We start from the raw sequence: 6,986 nt of genomic DNA, 5'->3' as shown, positions 1-6,986 counted from the left end.
CATGGCAAACTATCTTTATAAAGGTAACATGTATGTGTTTATATTCTTTTTAGTTTGTTTTCTAATAAATAAATTATATAAATCATCATCATGGTCAATATAATCTCTTTTGGCATAGCCTTTAAGTGATTTGTTGAGATTTCTATATATTTTAATTTTTATAAATTTTATTTTTTTTAATTTAATTAAAACTTAATTGAATAGAGTGTTTATATGAAAAAATAATAACAACTAAATCGCTCATATATATACAGTCCAGTAAATCCTTAATTATTATATTTCAATCATTAATCACTTAGTTGTAAAATTATTATTTTTTATTAAAAAAATATATTGTATTTTTTTCAGCAATTAATGTAATATGAAAACTACATCATATTTTAATAAGGTAAGTAGTTTTGAGATTAGTTTCTAAAAATAATTTCAGTATAAATAATATAAATAAATATGTATCATTTAATAACTTTCACTTTCTGACATTTCATATCAAAATATAAAACATATTTATTAAATTTAATATAATTTAATTTAATAAATATGTGAGTATTTACCAAAATAGAATTAGTTTTTGGTTTTATTCAATATGATGGAATTAAATAGTATTTCTATATAAATTTTATTATAAAATTATTATTAAATTCATTATTAAATAAAATCCGTTTATGCTATATCTAAAAACTAATATTTTTTTATTTATTTTCTATAAATATAATATATATTTAGTACCAAAATGGGTTTTGCTTTTAAATACACAAAATTTATTCTATTTATAATCATCTCAAAAATAGCTGTTATTTTTGTCCTGTTTTTGTTAGCATTTTTGCATTTCTCTTTAAACCGCGCATTTTTTGATCCTCTGGTAAACAATGCAATTTAATATTTATCTATATATATATATTTAATATAAATTAAAATATATATGTATATTTTTTCTTTTTTTGTTTAAACGTTTTTGCGTTTTGACATAGTACAATGTTAATTTTACTAGGTAGGTAGGTAGGTCGATAGGAGGATGAATACTACATCAAATCCGAAGAAATACACCTGGGCCACTATCGGGCCTGTTGTGCGCTCCTTACCATGAAAAAATAGTAATAGTCTAGTCATAGTCTAGTCATAGTCTAGTCATAGTCTAGTCGTAGTCTAGTCATAGTCTAGTCATAGTCTAGTCATAGTCTAGTCTAGTCTAGTCTAGTCTAGTCTAATCTAGTCATAGTCTAGTCTTAGTCTAGTCTAGTCATAGTCTAATCATAGTCTAGTCATAGTCTAGTCATAGTCTAGTCATAGTCTAGTCATAGTCTAGTCATAGTCTAGTCATAGTCTAGTCATAGTCTAGTCATAGTCTAGTCATAGTCTAGTCATAGTCTAGTCATAGTCTAGTCATAGTCTAGTCATAGTCTAGTCATAGTCTAGTCATAGTCTAGTCATAGTCTAGTCATAGTCTAGTCATAGTCTAGTCATAGTCTAGTCATAGTCTAGTCATAGTCTAGTCATAGTCTAGTCATAGTCTAGTCATAGTCTAGTCATAGTCTAGTCATAGTCTAGTCATAGTCTAGTCATAGTCTAGTCATAGTCTAGTCATAGTCTAGTCATAGTCTAGTCATAGTCTAATCATAGTCTAATCATAGTGAACCCAATTTCGTAAAAACTTAAAATTAATACAGAATAACCTAGATGTAAACCTATAATAACAAAATCTGAAATTAGCTATTTATAAATACTTTGCTGTTAAATTATATACTTAATTAAATCAAAATTCAAATTACACCTATAATTAAATAAAAATGAATAAATAATTTATAACAATTCGCACTTAAATATCACACAAAAGCTAAAACAAAAAGAATTAAAACAAAATTGGAAATTGCAAAAATTTTGATGATGAACAAAATAATGAATTCAATTGACAAGTAATTTGAACTTAATTTAAATAAATTCATTATTTACATTTAAAGAAAAAACTTAAAATTTCCACAAAATAATAAATTGCGTTATTTATTTGACAATTTTTATTAATGTATTCTAATAAAATATAAATGATAAAAAGCCGCCATTCAGGGTATAGAAATTTATTAAAAATTATTATTTTAAAATTTATTATTTAATCCCCTCTTTTTTGAACACATTCCTTAGATTATTGTGTTATAAAAATTAATGGAGGAAATTTAATATGCTTGATGATATTTATCGCTTTTATATAAATAACTAGTGTTTGTAGAAATTTCCGAAAAATATGAAGTAAATGCAAAAATTCGAGGTTAATAAAATTATGTTGTAATTGTATTACTGTTTAACTTAAAAAATAATATGAGAAACCTTAAATACTGTTCCTACCATCTTCTTTACTTACAAGTTGTAATATAAGGAGTTGTTATTGTGAATTATTATATTTATTATATAATGTATAATTAACACACCTTACTTGCACCAATTAGTTATAAGTACTTGCTTCCAATCACAATTTTAGTGAACACTATAACTAGCATGTTATCGGTATTTAATAAATTTTTTTCGCAATGCTGTATATAATAAAATTATATTTTTTACTCTAATAAAACGTACCCCATTGCGGTGTTGATTAAAGCAAGATGAAACCGCATAAATTAATAATCTTATTAATAATAAAATAATAGAAAGAAGATGTGAAACAAAAATTTGTTCCAGGTATGGAAGTTTGGCCATAAGTGTCATAACTAAAAATTTGTATTTTTTATCACAGTAATCTGAGTTTTTATTAAAGTATTTTAGGTTTTTATTGATTTATGACTAGACTATGACTAGACTATGACTAGACTATGACTAGACTATGACTAGACTATGACTAGACTATGACTAGACTATGACTAGACTATGACTAGACTATGACTAGACTATGACTAGACTATGACTAGACTATGACTAGACTATGACTAGACTATGACTAGACTATGACTAGACTATGACTAGACTATGACTAGACTATGACTAGACTATGACTAGACTATGACTAGACTATGACTAGACTATGACTAGACTATGACTAGACTATGACTAGACTATGACTAGACTATGACTAGACTATGACTAGACTATGACTAGACTATGACTAGACTATGACTAGACTATGACTAGACTATGACTAGACTATGACTAGACTATGACTAGACTATGACTAGACTATGACTAGACTATGACTAGACTATGACTAGACTATGACTAGACTATGACTAGACTATGACTAGACTATGACTAGACTATGACTAGACTATGACTAGACTATGACTAGGCTATGACGATGATAAGAGTTTATTAACTTTTAAAAAATTCTTATGACATGAAATGATACAACGATTGTTAAGTTTTTGAATTTTTTTACGTACTATTGACATAAATACATACTTTTATTTACCATTTTAGAAATTGTTCCCCTCTTCTCTTGGAATGAAATGAACTATATATGTGAACAAAGTATGCATAAAAATAATTTATTTAACAAAAATTTTAATAAAACCATAAAAAATAGATTGCTAAAATAAAAATAATAAAAGTAGAAAAATATTTATACATACAAACATATGTATTGTATTATTAAATATTCTGAAATAATATTGTTGTTAACTATAAAAAAGTTGGAGTTTCGTGGATTTTTAATTTAACATTTTTGATGAATTATGATTTTTTATATTACAAATAACGTATGGTTAAAACAGTAATACAATTTATTAGGGCTATTGGTGCGTATGAGTTTTTTTGTGTGAAACTCTGTATTAAATATAGCGCATACGTTGAGGTGTAACAATTGTGTGTTTGTTTAAATTGTAAAGGCTTTTAAAACAGCGAACAACGTTTATATTTAAAATATATATTAAATATTTTTTATTTTATCAATTTCTTTTACGCACTTAATTTCAAATTAACAAATTTCTCATAAATGTTTTTAATAAAACCATGAATTGATATTAATTTTTCATAACAATTTACAATATTTTTAAATGCATATTTTACATGTTTCAGAAATGTTTCTTGATTTTATCTATACATTAAAAACTAAACATTCAATGATTAAAAATTCTTTTACAAAAATATTTCAATAATGTGCAAGAATGAAAAAAAAGATTATTTCATAATTTTCCAATTCTGAGATTTATATTGTTGTCCTTTGCTGTGTAAATTTGTTCATATAAAAAGCCAATCGATAATCGACAACTCTTGTCCATTAGATTTTGATTATTGTTGTATAAAGTACAACATGAAGATGATGACGATGATGTATCTGTATGCCACCTTATAAAAAGTTCGTTATTATGTTGATAAAGTTGTTGCTGTAGTTGCATGCTGCTTTAACAATATACACGTATACATACATATATAAAATTCTTCTTGTATCTTATTTACTATAATTTCATATATACTTTTTTTTGTTCAAATTGCATATCTTTTCGTGCTTGAGATTTGAAAAGGAAAAATATTTTTGCATAAATTTATATAGAGTAATATTATATTAACTTTAAAAAAAGATAATATTAACAGTAGTGTAGCAATAGATAATATGATTGATATAAAAAGAAATGTATATTATTTTATGTAAAAGGATGTATGTGCAGTTGTTTATATACTGTGCAGGATATTGATAGATAAAGAAATTTTTAAAATATTGTTATATAAAGGAAATGCATTTATTAACATTGTATGGCAATTTTGATTTAAAAATTTTTGTATTCCGATAAAACTAAACTAATATTTTTAAATTGCTTTAAAATTAAGGCATACAATTTCTTAGTTACTTATTTACTCACATTTTTACAATGTCTAGTTTTTTAAGCTTTAAGTTATATTTTTAGTTTTCATACAGAAATTGTAGTATGAAGAACTACAATTTTAATGATAACAGGAGGTGGTTAAAACGAGGGTCAATGTGATAAATATATACCTTTTTAAACACTTTTTTAAAAATACTTTGCGAGAAAATTCCTGGAATTAATTTTCATTGCTAAAAATTATTTGTAAAAAAAGTAGCATACTTTTGTGCATAGTATAATATTATTTAATAAAGTTTCTGAATATTTTAATCTATAATTTAAGTTTTAGAAAAATAAATTAAATAAAGCCTTAGATAAAAATAGACTAAATTTTCAATTAATTTTTTAAGATTTATTGTAACTAAATTTCTAGAAATGTAATATGCAATAAAGTAGTTATTCGATAGTATTCCAGGAATTAATAATTTTAAATTTTGTTTTCTCTATAAATGTTAAATATAATATGCATAAAAAATATATATCTATAGAAAATAAAGCTCAAATCTTACAATGGGATATAAAAAAGTAATATATGTTACAATAAGGGATGAATTTGTTTTAATATTATTAAATAAAAATTATGAAAAATTCTTAATTCTTCAGTTTTCCAAACATTAAAGTATAAGTTTGTTGGGTTTATTTATATGTGATTGTGTCTGTTTATATATCTGTATGATTTTCAATATGTTCTCTTTGCTTTTATATGTATGTATTAATAGTTGTTGTTATTGTCTGTCTTACAAAAGAGAAGGAGCGTATTGTATAAAAGAATAATACAAAATAACAACAAAATTTTTAAATACGCTTAACTTTCATTTTGTATTTGTTTATCAGTTTAAGAAGTAAGATTTTATTCTTACTTCTTGAAAAAATAATGAAAATAAATGCGAAAAACTAATAAATTTCATAAAAAGAAATTTTCTGTTAAAAATATCTTAAATTCTTCAATCACGTCTTAATCCATTTTCATTGTGGTCAATAAAAATCATTTTGTATTGATTTTTATGCTTAAAGTTTCGTTTTTGTTACAATAAAAGAAAAATTATATATCAATTGCAAAAGTTTTTCTCCACGTACAACTAAAGTATTTTAGCTGGAAAAAATTAAGCCAGTCGCAAGCAGCATGAGATATAAATCTTGGTTTTACTTAGACAGTCAACATTTCACCATCTATTTTTAACATTTAAATTTTTTTAGTTTTCATGGAATTATTACTTTGTCCTTTCCTTTCGCTTTGAGAAGACATTAATTATTTCTGTTTACTATTAAAATTAGTATAATCCACGCAGAAATCTTCAATTTAAACTTTATACTTCAAAACTATTATTAAAATATTAAAGTTTTAAATTAATTATTTTTATCTCTTCAATTTAGTATTAACTAAATACAAATAATTGATTATATTTTTTAAACACAATATTCTTCAACCAAATATACTTTAATTTGTTACAATATTCCTTTCTAAAATATTTTTATAACAGCAATTGTTACAATTAAAGCACATTCTTTATTAGATAACATGCCAAAACTTTAAGTTTACCACAGTAACCCCAACTTGTTCAATAATTGGTATACAATACAACAATACAATCTAATACTATACGGTATACAACATATTTAATACAACCACAAAGCCACCAACTAAATGACACTTTTTAAGAGTATATTTATTATTATATGTACTTCTTGTTCATTCAACAATAAAAGCGAAAACAAAAAACAGTTAAACATCAACAACAAAGGCTAAGTTGGAGTAAAAGTTAAAACCATCAAAACCGCCTAGTTGTATTTAAGCTACTTAAACTAAATAACAAAAACATGGCAGCAAACATTCATATTCTAACAAAGTATCTTACATTTTTCCCCTCCTCATATACACCGAAACATGTACATACATAGACGAAAGAATGAAAAGACACCCAAACAATATTAAATCTGCTAAAAACGACTAACAATTTGCACAGAACAAGAAGAGTCCAACTAAACACACCCAAACAATGACAAAGTTAGGTTACAAAAAAATAACGTTAATAAGAGTTACAGAAATGAGGAACATTTTATCAAAAATAACATTAATTAAAACTAGAGAGTTATTTTTAGAGAACAAAACTGAACTAGAACTGAACTAGAACTGAACTAGAACTGAACTAGAACTGAACTAGAACTGAACTAGAACTGAACTAGAACTGAACTAGAACTGAACTAGAA

At 24.3% G+C, this 6,986-nt stretch overlaps 1 protein-coding gene across 2 annotated transcripts in view; it reads left to right on the top strand.

Annotated features, from left to right (window-relative positions):
• The first annotated feature begins 346 nt into the window (after positions 1 to 346).
• LOC111675626 overlaps positions 347 to 6,986 on the top strand; it is a 99,859-nt gene continuing 93,219 nt past the window's right edge. For both annotated transcript variants that reach the window (XM_046947266.1, XM_046947264.1), the window contains exon 1: positions 347 to 388. The gene's annotated coding sequence lies outside the window, so the exon portion shown is untranslated. The remainder of the gene's footprint in view (positions 389 to 6,986) is intronic.

Source organism: Lucilia cuprina, chromosome 3 (genome assembly GCF_022045245.1).
Source record: "Lucilia cuprina isolate Lc7/37 chromosome 3, ASM2204524v1, whole genome shotgun sequence".
NCBI lineage: Eukaryota > Metazoa > Arthropoda > Insecta > Diptera > Calliphoridae > Lucilia > Lucilia cuprina.
Note: the sequence above shows the minus strand (reverse complement) of the source record. Positions and strands in the feature narration are given on the sequence as shown.